Raw genomic sequence first — 20,230 nt, 5'->3', positions numbered from 1 at the left:
ATATTTTCCTCCACTACAAACCAAAAAACGTGAAGTCGTGTCTCAACATGTTTCAAAGCACTCCACAGGAAGGTACCATGTTGAGAAAGGTATGGAGCACATCTGATAGACTGAGGTGGGTGACCGTGATAGGTATACCCTTAAGGTAATACAGAGTGAGGCAGGCAATGCTGATCAAGTTCTTGTCTAAAGTCTGTGTTGACACCATTAGAGACACCAGAGGTTGAGAAAGCAGCAAAAAAAAAAAAAAAAAAAAAAGAAAAAAAAAAAAGAAAAAAAGAAGAAAGAGAGACAGAGCGAGATCTTGAGCTATTAGTTGTAGTCCTGTTCTGTCACTAGCTATCAGCATGACTCTGTGAGAGTTACTTAACTTCTTCAAAGCTTAGTTTCCTCATTTGTTAAAGCAGAGGGTTTTTCAGGTACTTCAATTGCCATGACCTGGAGGGTCAGGCAGGTAATTTAAATACGTGAAGTCAGCGGCAAATCAGGAGGAAGTACAAGCCACTGAGAGCATGTGCCTCCTGAAGGCATTCAAGCGCAGTTCTTCCTGAAACACAGTACCAGCCAAATGAAACAGATCCGCGGCTGAATTTAACCCAGGATAGACTTTCTCTCGGGGTCCTTCCAGCACATAGCCAAAAGTTTTAGAGTTTGTTAGCCATTGGGCTTCAACATGTTCATTGCATATCGGTATTAAACCGGAATCAGGAGGAGATTGAGGAGACCCAATAGAAAATGTTGATGATCTCATTCCTGTTACTTAAACTGGGAACAAGTGGCAAGTTGCTGAGCTTCCCACAGACTAGCTGAGGACACAGTGCCAAAGAGGAACCTGCATTCTTTTCCCTAAATGTAATGAGGCTGAAAAAAGATTCTGAAGATGTAGAGTTATTTTGGTAGAGCTTCCAAGAAGACTCTGATGCAAGGTAATGGGAAGGGGGGTTGAATCGTTTATTTTGTTCATTTTGCTCTATCAGTGGGGGAGAGGGGGCTTAAGATTTTAAATAAAAGTTGATATGATAGCTATCATTATAAAAATGCGTGGTTTGGGTAACATCTCCAACCCTTTAATGGGAAAATTCAGTTATTCTGTATTTCCAGGCATATGGTGGTTCCTCAATCAGCTGTTTGATTATTAATTTAAAGCATTCATTCTCAAAGTGTGGCCCCTGCGCCAACAGCATCAGCAATACCTGGGAAGTTGTTAGAAATGCAAATTCTCAGACTGTACCTCAGATCTACTGAATCGGAAACTTGTGACTGGCGTCCAGCAACGTGTGTTTTAATGAACCATCCAGGTGATTCTGATGCTTCCTAAAGTTTGAGAATCACTGGTTTAATATTGTTAATTGGAGCCACTGGCTAGGTCATGGGTCTGAGCAATGTTTCAATTCTGACATTATGCCATGTTCCTCATATTTATGGGTATTTAAGTCATTCATTTCCAAGTATAATGGGTCCCCTAATTAATCAGTGGGGAGTTTATCTGGATGCCAAAATCAAAAAGATACAATTGACTAAAACTGTCATTGAATAGAATTCATGCACGTTCTTCAGGTAAGTGAAGGGTCATTCTTGTTACGTATTCATTCCTTTTTAGTGCTTGTTGATTACACATGTTTTATTCTGTAGTATCGGGTTAAATGGTTTAGAAGCATCCTGTATAAGCAGTAATTTGATGTTCCATGACTTCACTGTATAACCCTTTATATAACATCTTAAGTCCATCATCAGGGGAAAAAACCAGCACACTCTCAAATAAAAGGGACCTGTCACTTAATTTTTCTCTGAGCATAGCAGTGGGGATCATGTCATCAGTTTCTTTGCATGCAGGAACAATGCATCTCTGCAGTATGCGGGTTTGTTAATGCCTGTTATTTTGAGATGATTACATTTTTTTTTTGCTTGTTAATATACAGTTCTCTTGTGATCTTAAAAATGTTTCCCATTAGTCATCATTGTTCTCATATGGTACCTGAAAGAATTAACCATGTCCACTATATAGACATGGTTAATCTACATTGGTGTTCATTTCTGAGACAAGAAGAAATGCTTAGAATTAGAACACAATGTGGGCTACTGCCTAGCAGTGATTGATTTGTGAGGGCTTATAAATTGGTTGCTAGGCTTTCCAAGTGACATGCAATAGGAAGGGAAACTCAAAACACAGGAAATATTTTCTCCCATTTATTCCAGGGTGCCTTGTACTGAGATCTTGAATTTAGGCTCTGTCTGTTCACTGCAAATGTTTACACGTCCTCTCTTTTGTCTCTGAAAACCACATAACACCAATTATTTTTTCTTTCTCTATATATAAACATGCAAATAGCTTATGTAATCAAACGTATGTGTGCATAAACTGATTACTTAGAAAGTTAACAAGCCCTGCAACCATTTTTTAGTGAATTATTATAAATCATCCTTGATTTCATAATTCTCAACAAAATGATCAAACTTCATCAACATTCATGGGATCTGCTGAGTCTCCTCTTGGTTTTTTAGCAGATTGGCTGGTCTATTAAAAGTAAGACTTGATTAAAGTTTTTGAAGATTATTGCAGGCCCACTCTTTCCTTGTCGTTCATAGAATACTTAGCACACACACCTAATTGGCAGGTGTTTTCTACGAATCTATAATGTGTGAGGCAATGCACTGAGCACAAGATTTTTGGCAGTGACAAGATTGAGTATGCCCTTCTCCTGACTAACCGGGGGTGTAGTAGAGACCACTAACTAGTCGCCAGTGTTCATCTCCTCTTCTTCCTGGGTTTACATTTTGCAGCCTCCTTTGCTGCTGGGTGTGGCGTGTGGCTGAGTTTTGCCAATGAGTAATGTAGGGTATGAGTACTCGTGGGATGTGTCATTCTACCCTGGCCCTAAAATGCTTCCATGCACCCATCTCCACACATGCTTTCATGTCCCCTACACTTCCCTAACTAGTTTGCTGGGAAGAAAGACATTGAAAAAATAGCAAAAGTGTTTGAGAGGTAAGAAGGTGAATGATCAGACATGACCTTGTATATAGGGACCTTGAGGTCTCAAAGTCCTCAGAAAGAAAAAAAAAATTCATTTGGCTTATTTGTTGTTAATTGTTATGAGTTTTACTTAAATGAGGGGAGACTTCAAAAGAGACTAAGCTGAGTATAGTGGAGACAAATCCAACAAATTAAGAAATGTGAGATTATGTAGACTAAGAAAATTGGTTAATTTCATTAATTCATTTGTATTAACAGAAGGACAGTGCTAGGACACAAAAGCCCATGCAAGCATCTTTTGTAGTCTTAGGCCACGTGAGAATAACTGCAGTTACTTATGTACACAGAGTGTGCAGCTCCTTTCCCTAGAGTCTTTGAAAACTTTAACTATGCCATGTGAAATACGTACTTCAATAAGGAGGATCTTTCAGGAATGCTTTGTTCCCATATATAATTTGATCATTTAGGGGTTGCTTTGAACAGTGATATACAAGGGGGAAGGTGTTGAAGTGAGTGCAGTCTGCCAAGGTATAAAGGGGTTCATTGTCTGTAGATAACTTAAAAATGATAATAAACCCAACTGAAGGTTAGTCTGCTTATTATTACTATGCACCAGCAATTCTAAACAATGCCAGTGACTTAAAAAAAATACTATTTCCACCAGGGAAACCTCCTGGTAGAAAGGGGTTTATACAACCTGCTACCTTTTCTCCCCAACCTAACTTGATATACCACTAGACACCTTAAGGTATCTATTAAGGGCAGTTTTCGATGGCTTTCAGCATAACAAGAGATATTCTGCAACCGGAAATATTATTTAATCATAGAATTTTTAATAGTGCATTGCCCAGGATAGTAAATCAGAGGCTATTTTTTCTGGCCTGGGGGAAAAAAAAAAAAAAAGTGGAACCAGTGACTTCAGGAAGGCTTCAAGCAAGCACTTGTTCTTCAGATTTTTAAAAGACCTGAGCAATATAATGTAACAAAGAAGAGGAAGCATTGGATAAAGGGGAGAGCAAATTCCAAAGCTAGCTAAGTGAGCCAAGACTGCAGATGACCTTCGGTAGAGTCTAGTGGAATATGACAACAGCTCAGCCAAGCTGGTGTAGCTGGCACAGGACTCAGGTGGCAAGTGTCCAAATGTTCTGTTGTGTTTGGAAGTTATCAGGTCCTCATGAGTGTTAATGTCACATAGTCAAAGCACTGGTTTTACAAAAACTACCAATCTGCCGTGAATAACTAGTACCATAGTTTGGGACAGGGAAAAAAATTAGATATCCAACCATGGCAATTCATATGGAACACATGATCTGTGTTATGGTTCTGAGTTTTATAAGTGATGACTGCAGGGCCCCGTTACACCACACAGTGCTTGGTCATCCAGCTTGCAGTTGTGTGAAGCAATCCTGATTGTGCTGACCTTCCAACGGCAGTCTGGGCTTAGTACTACTGGGGGCATGTAGGGCTCCAAATGCTGAATACCAAGCCTTAGATGATCAGTTTTATCTCTGCCATTACCAGTTTAATATTCCATAAACTGTTGATTTTGACCATCTCTCTTACCATAATTGGACCTCATTGAAATAAGGTGTCATTTGAGACTGACGCCTCTTTTTTGTGCTGACCCAGATCAAAGAATTTGCAAAGAGGGATTTGAGAGGGAGTATGACCACCAGGTTCAGACACATAAGAAAGTTAAGGAAACGAGATGATATTGAGAAAAATGGGCATTCAACACCTATTTAAATCATGGAAACTGTGTTAATATCTAAAGAAACCTCATTTGCCGTGGCATAAACAATAATCATCAAACCTCAACAAGAACAGAGAAAACATTACTGTATTTCTCATCCTTGAACATTGATCATTATTGGTCCTCAGTGAGCTACAATTTTGGGCATGCTGCTATCATGAATAGCCACTGCATCGTTATATTGGCCAATTTCAACAAGGTAAATATCAGTAATGAAAGTAAGCTTACTTCTAACATGGTCCTTTGCCTGTTGCAAAAACATATTGCAGTTCTTCAGAGTAAATGTAAGATGGAGTGAACAGTTGTCTAATCTGTTGTTACCTTTCTTCATCTGAGACACAGCATTAGAACTTCATTGGCAGGGAATTAAGAGAAACTTGCCCAACAAAAGCTCTGTGCAAATTCCCATCCCTTCTGTGCCAACCAAACAGAACAATGTTTGTAGAAACCTTTCCTCTTGAATTTTTAGTGTGGTACCAAAAGCCCAGGCAGGGAGGATAAACCACCCAGGAAGGACACTGGGGGGTGTGGTGAGGGACAGCATTTCTTATTAAAAGGAAGCCAGCATGGTTGGGCCCTACAGATGAGCTAGAATTGCAGTTCTACCAAAATTTCTGCTGATGGGTCCAAGGATCCCAAAATCTTAGGTCAGCTTCTTATGCTAAGAATTGAGAAAGCCCTTAGCACTCAAACGCTCTAAGCAGCCAGACTTGTAAGTGGAATTTTAAACATACTTTTTGCAAGTTGCCAAAACCTTCATTTTTCTTTTAAAAAAATCTATTAAGCTAAATCTTTTCAGAAGATCACCATTTCTTTTAGCGTTGCTGAAATTTTTTTAATGTGTCTCTTGGAGGCATAAACAATCAATGTAGCCATTAATTTGGAGGCCTTTCTCTCTGACAGTGGTGCAAATTGAAAACTAATCATTCGAAAGACGTTCTGACTAATCAGGTCAGGGGGAGAAATGAATAGTGTTCCTCATAGCCCAGCTAGAGGCTTGCCTTTTTTTTTTTTCCTGTGAGTTTTAATTTAAGAAGATAAAAGTTGGGAGAGAAAAAAGGACAGAATATGCCAGTACTGCTTTTTCCAATGACACTTTTAAAATCTTCCCAAAATATAATATTTTTATTGGTTGTAAATATCTGAGGGCCCTTTTAATTTATTTTAGCCCCATTTTCCTTTTGTTTTATATTACGACACATATATATTTACTTTTTTTCCCTTTGGAAAGTTTCATTAGTTTGCTACACATGAGATTTATTTAAGTGCTTTTCTCAATGTCTGAGGCTATATTATTCAATTGCAGAACTGGTTTTTAAGTTTAATAGTTATTCAGATTTGCTGTCCCCAGTAATCAAGATATGGTCAAGGAATTCCCTTGCATAGAGAAAATGCTTTGAAAATGCTTTTACATTTTCTCTAATAGAACTAAGGTCTACCTTTCATCCCAGCTCTGGGTGTCCTTTTCTGGTTGGTGACCAAGGGCCAACAGAAAGAGAAAGGGAGCCTTAATGACGTTTTATAGAAAACTAACTATATCAAATAAACTCCACAAGCTAGAGTTTGGAGTCATATAAAGCATTTTCTAAATTACTCAAAGCATCATTGATTTGAAAACTCAGACTGCATTCTTAAGCATCACAGTCAAACCACAGTATCACCTAATCTTTTGGATTAAGGAAATGCCTTATGGAGTCAAAAGTAGTATAACCTCTCCTTCAACAAAACATAGGGGTTGGAGGAAGGTACAGGAGCTGCTACTATTTGTAGTCCAATGGCTCACTGAAACTTCAGAGCCCCCTCACTACACCACCATGCCAAAGCACTTTCACCCAAGACCCTTGCCGGCCCAGTGGAGCACTGTCGCCTGTGGCCCCACTGCCACCCCATCGGAGCGCTTTTGCCAGCAGCTACTGATGGAGCACGATTGCCAGTGGAGGGGGAGCACCTCGGCCCCCTCAGTGCAGCCAGTATTTGACATCGAGAAACCAGAGAACAAAGCCACAGACCCAGTAGCAGTCCCTCCCAGAGTTAAAGCAGGCAGCCCGAGAGTGCCGAGCTGAGCCTTGGACTTTGAAGCCAGTCAGCTAAACCCAACTTATACCACTGTCAAACCTTCAAGGGCATTAAAGAATTTAAAAGCTTCAAACCAGTAATGGTGTGTTAGAGCAAAAAATGTAAGAACGTAAAAGCTAAAAGCCCATCCAAAGGACAGCAACTTCAAAGGTTAAAGGAACATCAACCCACACAAATCAGAAAGAACCAGTGTGAGAATTCTAGTAACTCTACAATTCAGAGCACCCCTTTACCTCCACATGAGCCCACTAGCTCCCCAGCGATGAGTCTTAGCCAAAATGAAATGACTGAAATGACAGATACAGAATTCAGAATCTGTATGGCAAAGAAGCTCATCAAGATTCAGGAGAAAGTTAAAACTGAATCCAGGGAATCCCATAAAACTATTCAAGAGCTGAAAGACAAAATAGCCATTTTAAGAAAGAATCAAACTGAACTTCTGGAATTAAGCTCCCAACAAGAATTTCATAGCTGAGTCAGAAGCATTAACAGCTTCTGTTAGACCAAGCTGAGGAAAAAATCTCAGAGCTCACAGACCAGTTCTGCAAATCAACTCAGACAAAAATAAAGAAAAAAGAATTTTTAAAAGTAAAATTGTGGGCTGGGCATGGTGGCTCATGCCTGTAATCCCAGCACTTTGGGAGGCCGAGACGGGCGGATCACGAGGTCAGGAGATCGAGACCATCCTGGCTAACATGGTGAAACCCCGTCTCCACTAAAAATACAACAAATTAGCCGGTCATGGTGGCGGGTGCCTGTAGTCCCAGCTACTCGGGAGGCTGAGGCAGGAGAATGACATGAACCCAGGAGGCAGAGCTTGCAGTGAGCCAAGATCACGTCACTGTACTCCAGCGTGTCTCAAAAAATAAAATAAAATAAAATTGTAAAGGCACAGTGTCTCACATCTGTAATCCCAGCACTTTGAGAGGTCAACACAGGTGGATCATTTGAGCTCAGGAGTCCAAGACCAGCCTGGGCAACGTGGTGACACCACATCTTTATCAAAAATACAAAAATTAGCTGGGCATGTTGGTGCACACCTATGGTCCCAGCTACACAGGAGACTGAGGTGGAAAGATCACTGGTGCCTGGAAAATCAAGGCTGCAGTGTGCCATGATTGCACTAATGCACTCCAGCCTGGGTGACAGAGTGAGAACCTGTCTCAAATAAATGAATAAATAAAATCTCCAAGAGACATGGATTACATAAAGAGACCAAATCTGTGACTCATTGCCATTCCTGAAAGAAAGGAGAGAGAGTAAGCAACTTAGAAAATATATTTTAGGATATAATCTGCAAAAATTTCCCCAATCTTACTAGAGAGGATGACATGAAAATTCAATAAATACAGAGAACCCCTCTGATATACTATTAACGATGACCAGAGAGAAAAGTCAGGTTTTTTTTGTGCAGTGGTGCGATCTTGGCTCACTGCAAGCTCCGCCTCCTGGGTTCAGGCCATTCTCCTGCCTCAGTCTCCTGAGTAGCTGGGACTACAGGCGTCCACCATCATGCCTGGCTAATTTTTTTTTGTTGTATTTTTAGTAGAGACAGGGTTTCACCATGGCAGCCAGGATGGTCTCAATTTTCTGACCTCATGATCCCCCTGCCTCAGCCTCCCAAAGTGCTGGAATTACAGGCGTGAGCCACCACGCCCAGCCTGAGTCAGGCCATTTATAAAGGGAACCCTGTCAGGCTAGCAGCAGACCTCTTGGCAGAAAATTTACAAAGCAGAAGAGACTGAGGGCCTATTTCCAGCATCATTAAAGAGAAGAAATTCCAACCAAGAATTTCATATCCTGCCAAGCTAAGCTTCGTAAGTGAAAGAGAAATAAAATCCTTCTCAGACCAAGCAAATGCTAAGGAAATTTATTGCAACTAGACCAACTTTACAAGAAGTCCTTAAGGAAATGCTAAACATGGAAACAAAAGAATGACACTTGCTAAAACAAAAACACATTTAAGCATATAGCTCACAGACACTCTAAAGCAACTATACCAATCAAGTCTACAAAACAACCAGCTAACAACACAATGAAAGAATCAAAATCTCACATATCAAAACTAATCCTGAATGCAAACAGTCTAAATGCCAGCACTTAAAAGGTATATAGTGGAAAGCTGGATAAAAAGCCAAGACCTGTCTGGGCGTGTTGGCTCTCGGCTGTAATCTCAGCACTTTGGGAGCCTGAGGCGGGTGGATCATTTGAGGTCAGGAGTTCAAGACCAGCCTGGTGAGACATGATAAAACCCCATCTCTATTAAAAATACAAAAATTAGCCAGGTGTGGTGGCACATGCCTGTAGTCCCAGCTACTTGGGAGGCTGAGGCAGGAGAATGGCTTCAACCCAGGAGGTGGAGGTTTCAGTGGGATGAAATCATGCCATTGCACTCCAGTCTGGGCAGTGGTGCGAGACTCTATCTCAAAAAAAAAAAAAAAAAAAAAAAAAGGCAAGACCCAACTGTCTGTTGTCCTCAAGAGACCCATCTCACATCTAATGACACCCACAGGATGGAAGTAGCAGGATGGAGAAAGATCTACCATGCAAACAGAACACAAAAAAGAACAGTAGTCACTATTCTTATATCAGATGAAACAGACTTTAAATGAACAGCAATTAAGATAGACAAAGAAGAGCATTACATAATGATAAAGGGTTCAATTCACCAAGAACACAGACCTATCCTAAGTATATACACACGCAACATTGGAACACTCAGATTCATAAAACAAGCTCTTCTCTAACTACAAAAAGACCTAGACAACCACACAATCATAATGGGAAACTTCAATATCCAGCATCCCACTGACAACATTAGAACATTGAGGCAGTAAACTAACAAATTCTGGACTTTAACTTGACACTCAACTAATTGGACCTAATAGACATCTACCTAATATGTCACCCAACAACTGCATAATATACATTCTTCTCATCTGCACATGGAACATATTCTAAGATCAACCAAATGCTCTGTCATTAAGCAAGTCTCAATAAATGCAAAAAAAAAAAAAAAAAAAAAAAAAAAAAGTCATACCAAGCACACTTTCAGACCACAGTGCAACAAAAATAGAAATTCTTATCAAGATGACCTCTCAAAACTACACAAATACATAGAAATTAAACAACTTGCTCTTGAATAACTCTTGGGTGAACAATGAAATTAAGGCTTAAATTTAAAAAAAAAATTGAAATTAATGAAAACAGAGACATGACCAAAATCTTTGGGATGCAGCTAAAGCAGTGCTAAGAGGAAAGTTTATAGCATTAAATGCCTTTATCAATAAGTTAGATTTTAAATTATCTAATATTTTACCTACAGGAACTAGAAAAAAACTGAACCAACCCCAAAGCTAACAGAAGAAAAGAAATAACTAAAACTAGAGAAGAACTGAACAAGATTGAGGCTCAAATCCATACAAAAGATCAACGAAACCAAGAGTTTCATTAGAGTTAAAAGAATAAAAAAGACTGATAGAATGCTAGCTAGACTAAAAAAGGAAAGATCCAAATAAGTCCAATCAGAAATGACAGAGGTGACATTACAGCCAATTCCATAGATACACAAAAGATCTAGAGAAAATGGATAAATTCCTGGAAACAACCTCCCAATATTAAACCAAGGAGAAAGTAAAAACCTGAACAGATCAATAACAAGTTCTGAAACTGAATCAGTCATAAAAAACCTGCCAACCAAAAAAAGCCTTGGACCAGACAGATTCACAGCCAAATTCTACCAGAGGTATGAAGAACTGGTACCAATCTTACTTAAAGTATTTCAAAAACTTGAAAAGAAGGGGCTCATCTTTAATTCATTCTACAAAACCAGCATCAGGCCAATACCAAAATGTCAGCAGAGACACAATGAATAAAGAAAACTGCAGACCAATATCTCCAATTAGCATAGACACAGATATTTTCAACAAAATACTAACAAACTGAATCCAGCAACACAGCAAAAAATTAATACACCACAATCAAGTAGATTTTATTCCTGGGACAAAGGCTGGTTCAACGTAAGCAAACCAATAAATGTGATTCATCACATAAACAAAATTAAAAGCAAAAATCATGTGATTATCTCAGTAGATCCAGAAAATGCTGTTGAAAAATCCAGCATCCCTTCATGATAAAAACACTTAACAGACTAGTCATCAAAGGAACATACTGCAAAATAATAAGAGCTGTCTATGACAAACACATAGCCAACATTATACTAAATGGGCAACAGCTGGAACCATTCTCGCTGAGAACTGGAAAAAGACAAGGTTGCCTACTCTCCTCACTCCCATTCAACATAGTACTGGATGTCCTAGCCAGAGCAATCAGGCAAGAGAAAGAAATTAAAAATATTCAAACAGGAAAAAAGAAGTAGTCAAACTACTTGTATTTGCTGATGATACAGTTCTATACCTAGAAAACCCTAAACACTCTTCCAAAGGGTTTCTAGAATTCATAAACAATTTCAGTAAAGTTTCAGGATACAAAAATCAATGCACAAAAATCAGTAGCATTTCTATATACAATAATGTTCAAGCAGAGAGTCAAATCAAGAACACAATCCCATTTTACAATAGCCACAAAAAATGAAATACCTAGGAATACAGCTAACTAAGGAGGTGAAAGATCTCTACAAGGAGAACTACAAAACACTGCTCAAAGAAATCAGAGGTGATACAAGCAAATAGAAAAACATTCCATGCTCATGAATTGGAAGAATCGATATTGTTAAAATGGTCATACTGCCCAAAGAAATTTATAGATTCAATACTATTCCTAACTACCAATATCATTTTTCACAGTTAGAAAAAACTATTTTAAAATTCATGTGGAACCAAAAAACCCAAATGTCCAAAGCAACCCTGAGCAAAAAAAACAAAGGTGGAGGCATCACATTACCTGACTTCAAACTATACTACGGTAATCAAACTAGCAAGGTACAGGTATAAAAACAGACATGTAGACCAATGGGACAGAATAGAGAACCCAGAAATAAAGCTACACACCTACAACCACCTGATCTTCAGAGATGACAAAAACAATGGGGAAGGGACTCCCTATTCAATAAGTGGTTCTGAGATAACTGGCTTGACATATGCATAAGAATGAAACCAGGCCCCTATCTACCTTTCACCCTACACAAAATTAATTGAAGATGGATTAAAGATTTAAATGTAAGACCTCAAACTATAAAAATCCTAGAAGAAAACCTAGGAAATACTCTTCTCGACATTGGCTTTGGCAAAGAATTCTTGGCTAAGTCCCCAAAAGCAATTACAGCAGAAACAAACATTGACAAGTTGTACCTAATTAAATTAAGAGCTTCTGCCCAGCAAAAGAAACTATTAACGAAGTAAACAGACAACTTACAGAATGGGCAAAAATATTCACAAATTATGCATCCACCAATGGTTTAATATCCAGAATCTATAAGGAACTTAAATCAACAAGCATGAGCAAAGGACATGAACAGGCACTTTTCAAAAGAAGACATACAAGCAGTCAACAAACATATGAAAAAATACACATCATTACTAATCATCAGAAAAATGCAAATCCAAACCACAATGAGAGGCCATCTCATACTAGTCAGAAAAGCTATTATTAAAAAGTCAAAAAATGACAGATGTTGGCAAGTCTGTGGAGAAAAGGGAATGCTTATACACTGTTGGTAAGAATGTAAATTAGTTCAGCCACTGTGGAAAAGCAGTTTTGAGATTTTTCAAAGAACTTAAAAAGTAGAGCTGCTGTTTGACCCAGCAATCCCATTACTGGATGTATACCCAAAGGAAAATAAATCATTCTACCAAAAGACACATTCACTTGTATGTTCATCACAGTGCTATTCACAATAGCAAACACATGGAATAAATCTAGGTGCCCATCAATGGTGGACTGGATAAAGACAACCTAGTATATATACATTGTGGAATACTATGCAGCCATAAAAAAGAACAAAATCATATCCCGTGTAGCAGCATAGATGCAGCTGGAGGCCATTATCCTAAGTGAATTAACACAGGAGCAGAAAATCAAATACTGCATGTTCTCACAAGTGGGAGCTAAACACACGCATGGGCATAAAGATAGGAACTATAGACACTGGGGAGTGACTATAGGGGATAGAGAGGAAGGGAGGGAGATGTGGGCTGAAAAACTACTTACGGGGTACTGTGCTCCCTACCTGGTTGATGGAATCATCCATACCTCAAACCCCATCATCACACAATACACTCTTGTAACAAACCTGCACCTGTACCTCCTGAATCTAAAACAAAAATTGAAACTATTCAAAATGATAATTTTTTTAAGTTCAGACTGACAAATATGAAGATTAATGTTGATTTCTAAAACATTTTTGAGCCACTAGGTCTTAAAATTAATTTCACTTACAAAATCAACCTTTATTTTCTAAGTTGGAAATAACTTCAAAGCCTAGGATTTGTGAGTTTGTGTAGGAGATGTTTTGGCTATGAATCTCTATTCTTGTTCGCAAACATCAGGAGAGTTTATTTCTCAGTCCCTCTCTAACACGGTGTGGCTGCCAGTGTTGGGCTCTTGTATACAGTCACATCTTTGGTCTCATTGGCATCTGTCCTGTGATTGAGACTGTCTATCACAGGTTGAGAAGCTGTGATGATTAGTAGCAATTCTCCTAGTACCACCTCCTATGGATGTGTAAGTCTTTACAAAGTGTATGTACCACCTGTTTGACACTTTTGCTGCCTTAGGGTGGTAATTTTGTCACTTAACCTCATTGATGGTGAAGATGACATGAGCTCAGCAACTCCCAGTGATAAAAGCAGCCTGCAGGAATGACTGCAATTCTCCAGCTTCTCTGTCACTCACAGTGACTTCCAGCTCTGGAATATGCAGCCAGCCTCCTAGACTCCACCTTGTGTGCATTACACACTCTCTCTTTGTTCACCTAGAATTTGTGCAATCCTAGAGGCAGGATTTTATTAGCTTGCTTGCCATTCAACAGTGTGTACTCCTGTTGGGCCGAGTTCATACTAGATGATATTGGGGCAACTGAATTCCCTAAGTGCCTAGGGTAACCTTATAATTTATAATCCAAACTAGGACACTTTTGAGCAGGGAAAAGGCTAGTGTTAATAATGATGCTGAAACAGTAGCCTAGGACTTCTCTGGGAAACCCAAATTGTACTGTGCCCCTACTTCCAACCTATGTGTGGTTACTGTGTGCCATATACAGCTCCCTGAACCAATCAGCCGTGACCAGTAGCATGCTGATTACAACTAAAAAGCTTATCAGCAGCTAAAAATACTTATGGAGGAAGAAACATGTCTGGGAAATTCACTATCAAGGGGAAAACCTGGACAGGAACCCTAAGACCTCCCGCATCCAATCAGTTGTCAAGTCTTGCTGATTCTGCCTTCTAAAGATCTCAGGTCATTTGTTCACGTTCCTCTATCCCCAGTATCTTCACTTTGGTTTCTGCCACCATCATCCTTCCCTTTGAGTATTGCAATAGCCTCCTAAATGTTTCCCTGTTCCAGTCTTGCCCTCCTCTAATCAGTGATCTAGAGAGAAGATAGCAATGTTTTCTGAGGCCAAAGCCATGCACTCTGCTAGGCACAGGGTATTCGGAAGTGAATGTCCAAGTCAGGGTCACTCCAATGTACTTACCTTCTTGCAGCAGAGACAGAAAGTGAACGAGTAAACTAATAAATAACAATTTCAGACTTTGGTAAGAGCCATGGAAATAAGCAAGAGAGAGGGATGATAGGAAGAAAAGGTGGCAGGGAGGAAGCTTCTCTGGGAGTGATTTTGCATCAGATTTGAAGGATGACACACGATAGTCATGTTGAAGGTCAGGGAAAGGGCAGCCCAGGAAATGTGAAGAAGGATGTAGAACACCCTGAGAAAGGATGCATTCAAATGATTTCGTTTGTTTGTTTGGTTTTGTTTTGAGACAAAGTTTCACTCTTGTTGCCCTGGCAAAAGTGCAATGGCACAATCTTGGCTCACCGCAACATACGCCTCCTGGGTCCAAGCAGTTCTCCTTCCTCAGCCTCCCGAGTAGCTGAGATTACAGGCACCCACCACCAAACCCAGGTAAATTTTTTTGTATTTTTAGTAGAGACAGGTTTTCATCATGTTGTCCAGTCTGGTCTTGAACTCCTGACCTCAGGTGATCCGCCTGCCGTGGCCTCCCAAAGTGCTGGGATTACAGGCGTGGTGAGCCACTGCGTCTGGTCTGTAATGTTTTTAAGTAGCAGAATGAAAGGCCTCTGTGGCTGGCAGTCAGTAATCAAGGGGAGAGTGGTTTGCAATCAAGTTGAAGTGCAGGCAAGGGCCAAGTTACCTGGTGCCTTGTAGGCTAAGGAGTTTGGATTTTAATTCTAGGAGCAACGCAAAGCCTTTAAATAGTATTAAGCAGAGGAGCTAATTGAACCAATTATCTTTTTTAAAAACTGACTTTGTCTTCTGTGTGAAAAATAGGTTATGGGTAAAAGGGACATTGGTTACAAGCCTGGAGTTCTCATTCAGGCGGGAGAAGATGGTGGCTATGGGAATGGAGTGAAGCTTTTTTAATTTTATCATATTGGTGGCATTTGTGATTACTTAGATAAATGTTTAATTAAACTTGCATCTTTCAAATCTATCTCACACTCCTTTTATTATCATCTTGACTGCACAATTTGTGTCATACATTGTGTATGTCATTCAGTGTTTGTCAAAGTATTCTTTCTTTTTTTTTTTTTTTTTTGACAGAGTCTCGCTGTCACCCAGGCTGGAGTGCAGTAGCACCATTTCCGCTCACTGAAAGCTCCACCTCCTGGGTTCATGCCATTCTCCTGCCTCAACCTCCTGAGTAGCTGGGACTACAGGTGATGGCCACCACACTCGGCTAATTTTTTTTTTTTTCTATTTTTAGTAGAGAGGGGGTTTCGCCATGCTGGCCAGGATGGTCTCGATCTCCTGACCTTGTGATCCACCCGCCTCAGCCTCCCAAAGTGCTGGGATTACAGGCATGAGCCACCGCACCTGGCCAAAAGTATTCTTTGAGAAACAGGTTTTTGGCCAAGCACTGTGATTCATGCCTGTAATCCCAGCACTTTGGGAGGCCAAGGCAGGTGGATTAGTTGAGATCAGGAGTTTGAGACCAGCCTGGCCAACATGGTGAAACCCTGTCTCTATAAAAATACAAAAATTAGCCAGGCGGTGGTGGTGCATACTGTAATCCCAGCTACTCAGGAGGCTGAGGCAAGAGAATCACTTGAGCCTGGAAGGTGGAGGCTGCAGTGAGCTGAGATTACACCACTGCTCTCCAGCCTGGGTGACAGAGTAAGACCTTGTCTCCAAATAAAAAAAAAAAAAAAAGAAAAAAGAGAAAAACAGATTTTTGATTTATGGTTTTTTGTATACATTTTTATGCCAGTCAACTATGAGGTATTTAATTTTAGAGATGGTGTACTGAAAGTCTAGAAATGCCTATAAATGTCTAGAAAATCTATCCCAGTGGATCTCAAACTCAGCTCCTGACACTGATTTCGATAGAGTGTGGGAAATCCTGGTAAGTCTGCTCACAGTCTCCAGTGGCAGTGGTGGTGGCTTTCTGATTGCCAACACAGTGAAGAATGTATTAAATTTTGGAGTAAATTATTGAGTGTTCCAAAGCAAAGGAACTATGCTTTTCAGTATCTGGTGAAATGGGGTGTCATCATGTCAGAAGGATGGCTGTGCGTGCGGAGGTAGATATCCATCTATCTGTCCACTCATCCAGGCAAATGCTCAGATACACAAATTCATGCCATGGGGAAGGCGGCTATTGCATGTAGAGGCTGTGAAACAACGTAGAGTCCTGCTTCTTTCCATTATTTAAAAAGCTAAAACCTCTATTCTTTTTATATTTGCTAGTTCTCTCCAAAAAGTGGTGATAGTTAACTTAGTTGACTGAATCCTAGTTTGAACCTGATTAAGAATTGGGCATTTACTTATTTGCAGAGCAGCAGAAATGCTTTTCTGAACTCTCTTGATATATCACTCTGTGCCAGGAAGACACATGTAATTCAGATGTGTCTGGGCCCATTTCAGCATACTGGCTGTCGGAAGTCTGCAGGAGGAAATACCTTCTTGATTAAATTCTCCAAGGCTGACATTTTTTGCTGCTCAGCCTGCTGAATGATTTCACATGTGGTTTTTGCAGAGTCAGAATTCTTCAGTGATGTACAGGACAGTTTTTTTCCTGGCAGCATGAAGTTCTTTTGGCCACCAGCGTGGGGAATTTATTTAATGTATGAATAAGGGGCAATTTTAGTTAGAAAAAGAGACTTACCTTTTGGTCATTTAAAATATATTTTAGGTCAAATAATCATGATATAAGGAAAAACTTTGCACCATCATTTAATGAATTTCAGGTTTTTGCAAGGGTTCTGCTCCTACTCCCCATTTTTCTTCCTAATGAATGGCTCTAGAATAGAGTTGTGAATGATTTACAAACTTTCATACCCAAGTAGCCCCCTAGAATTTTGCCTTTTTATAAGTGCATTATATTGACCTTACCTGCAGATCATTTCCTTGAACTGTATTTTTGCTAGATGTGGCCCTGGGGAAAAATATAGTCAAACAAAAAACAAAAAAACAAAAAAACAAAAAAACCACGGTCCTGTTCTAGACCCACCCAGAATGATATAATAGTAAGTATTTTCCATATTCAACAGTGATACTGTTTTGAAAACTCACAGCCGGTTTGAGTTTAGTTCAGTTCAATGTTTTCTTTCTGTTTTGGTTCATAATTTCCCAGGGGCCTACTACTTCTGTGCTTAGCTTGAAACGTAGTGTTCTTCTAGCAGAGAATGCTATCTGGTATATTTAAATCAATTAGGGGTCCTGAATGAGAAGCTCAGTTATAGACAAAGATAACAGATTACATTTTTATTAGGAAATCGTGAGTTATTAAGAATCTTTTTGTAAATCGAAGACAAAAAAAAAATCTCATTTGTTGCCTGGGCACTGTATTTTGACTTGAACCACATCATTTCACTTAATTCTCTGAGAAACATTGAGTTGCATATTTTTATCCCTGTGTCAGTTGTTTGTGGCTCTGCTACAAATAAGGTGACCAACCCAATCAGGACTTACGGGTTTTCCTGGGACATACTATTTTCAACGCTAAAACCAGGACAAGTTGATCACCTTAGGAATTACCCTATTAGTGGCCTAAAACATAATCATTTCTCACAATTCTGCAGGCTGGCCTAGTAGGGCTTCTGGGGGCATCACTTGGGCCCCTTGTGTGACTGCTTGGTGGAGTCTGGATGGGGTAAGATATCTGGGCCTCAGCAGAGATGGTTGGGCCTCTCCTTCCATTGGGGTCTTTTGTTCCAGACTTATTTACAGCCTGGAGGCCTCAGGGTTCCAAAAGGGCAAGAGTAGAAGCTACAGGGTCTCTTGAAACTGCTCAGAAGTCACACAATGTTACTTCCCCCACATTTAGTGGTCAAGACACAGAGGCAGCCCAACTGAAAGCACGGGGAAATAGAATTCACCTTTTAATGGAGGGAGTGGAGATTGGACATTTTTCATCCACCACAATCCCTGTTATATACATTAGTATTCTGAGATTCAGTAAATTTATGTAACTTTTCTAAGACCACACAGCTCCTAAGTGGCAGATCCAGGATTTGAACCTAGGTCTCTGTGCCTGAAAAACCCATGCTCTGATGCTTCCAGATGTGGTATAAATATACTATCCCAGCATCCGATAATACAGGGAGCAACTGGGCATTTTCTTGCTGTTCTGGGAGGGGGTAGAAGAAATAAGGGTGGAGAAGGAAGAAGGAAAAGACAGAGAAGCAATGATCTGTGACTTCTGGACAGCCCCAAGTCATAGAAATTCGTCCAAATTTGTTTTGAGACTATAACTCATACTTGCCCAATTCTGTACAATGTGTTTGAGCTCCTGCTGTCCTCCCACCCCTACTTGAGTACAGCTTTATTCCCCAAAGTAAATGCTTCCAAGGGCCTCAGATTTATGTTCTTCTTGGCCTTGATGCTTATCTCATGCTCTTAGACACTATTCTCATGTTTGTTCTACCGAAGCATTTGCGTCCCCTCCTACAGTTGAGAGTTTGAGAGACAGTTGTGTTCAAAGTAGGCTAGTCCCTGAGACCTTTCAGGGAGTCCATGGAATCAAAGCTACTTTTACAGTTCTCAAATATTATTTGCTTTTTTCTACTCTCATTCTTTGAGTGTAAATTGGAGTTTTTCGGAAACTACATAATGCGTGATACTGCAACAGGTTGCAGCAGAAGCAGATGAGAATTTCACTGTTTTCTATTAAGAAAGACATTAAGAAGATTTGAAGAAAAATTTTTTTTATTGTTTTTAGAAAATAGTTATTTTTCATTTAAAATGTTACATATGTTAGCATGTAAAAGTTTTTATTATAATTCTAAATGAATTAATGCACAAATATTTTTAAAGTTTCTCAGTTACTTCCTATTAAGTGAACTGTCTATTAATAAAATGCACATAAACTTAAGCTCCTTGGGGTTCTCAAAAAATTAAATTTAAGATGGATGAAAGCAAAAAGGTTGAGAATGATTTTCATCATCATTTTACTAGCTGCCATTTTCTGAGCTCCTATATTTTTCTGCACGTTCTCATTTAATCCTCACAGCAACTTTATCTGGAAAGCATCCCATTAATCCCCAACTCCCAGAGGAATGAACTGGTGTACAAAATCATTAGTCACAGAGCTAGTGTGCTGGAGAGCTAGAATTTGAAGGCAGTCCACCTGACTCCAAAGTTAAACTGAGAAATAAATAATATCCTTCCATGCAATAATATAACTGTGGCTTTTCTGGACCAGAAGAAAGAGATACACAGAGATCTAAAGGACTTGCATGAGTCATTTGAGGTGGCTTGGGCAGCCAGCAACCATGACTTTCTGCTGGCCTGTCGCATGAAAAGCTGACTAGTCACAGCAACTTGTCTTTTTGAAGTGCAGTTTTGTGAAAAATAAATTCCTTCATATTCAAGTGCTGTTCTTAACCTAGTAGTGGTTTCTGTTCCTCTTATAACAAGCATTTGTACTAACTCTTTATGCAAACTCTGAGTACTCAACAAAAAAGAAACATTTGTTCATCCAATTATCACATTCCAAACTGCAGAAATAAATGCTTATTGCCTTAAACAAATTTCCCAATTACTTTAGCGATCAGCCTGTGCCGTTTGTTTGTTTGGGTCTAATCGGTAATAGTAAAACAACATTTGCTACCACCTATTGAGTACTTATGTGTCAGACACTGAAAGATAGACTTCATAGACTTTATAATCATGATACCCCCGCATCCTCAAAAGAATCGCTTGAGGCAGACAGTGGTGTTATCCTCTCTACATTACAGATAAAGAGATGGGGCTTATAGAAGTTAAGCTGCTTGCCTGAGGTCAC

The 20,230-nt window shown here is 39.6% G+C and overlaps 1 protein-coding gene and 1 long non-coding RNA gene across 2 annotated transcripts in view; one reads left to right on the top strand and one right to left on the bottom strand.

Moving 5' to 3' along the window:
* Positions 1–788: 788 nt before the first annotated feature.
* The window catches only part of LOC144329569 (uncharacterized), a 330,604-nt gene continuing 311,162 nt past the window's right edge, over positions 789–20,230 (top strand). Inside the window, exon 1 of the mRNA XM_077937309.1 lies at positions 789–926. The gene's annotated coding sequence lies outside the window, so the exon portion shown is untranslated. The remainder of the gene's footprint in view (positions 927–20,230) is intronic.
* Positions 892–20,230, bottom strand: part of LOC144329572 (uncharacterized) — a 38,062-nt gene continuing 18,723 nt past the window's right edge. Inside the window, exon 2 of the long non-coding RNA XR_013394932.1 lies at positions 892–7,404. This is a non-coding gene — a long non-coding RNA (uncharacterized LOC144329572). The remainder of the gene's footprint in view (positions 7,405–20,230) is intronic.

This window comes from Macaca mulatta, chromosome 6 (assembly GCF_049350105.2).
Source record: "Macaca mulatta isolate MMU2019108-1 chromosome 6, T2T-MMU8v2.0, whole genome shotgun sequence".
NCBI lineage: Eukaryota > Metazoa > Chordata > Mammalia > Primates > Cercopithecidae > Macaca > Macaca mulatta.
The sequence above is the reverse complement of the archived record's forward strand: the minus strand, read 5'-3'. Positions and strand labels throughout refer to the sequence as shown.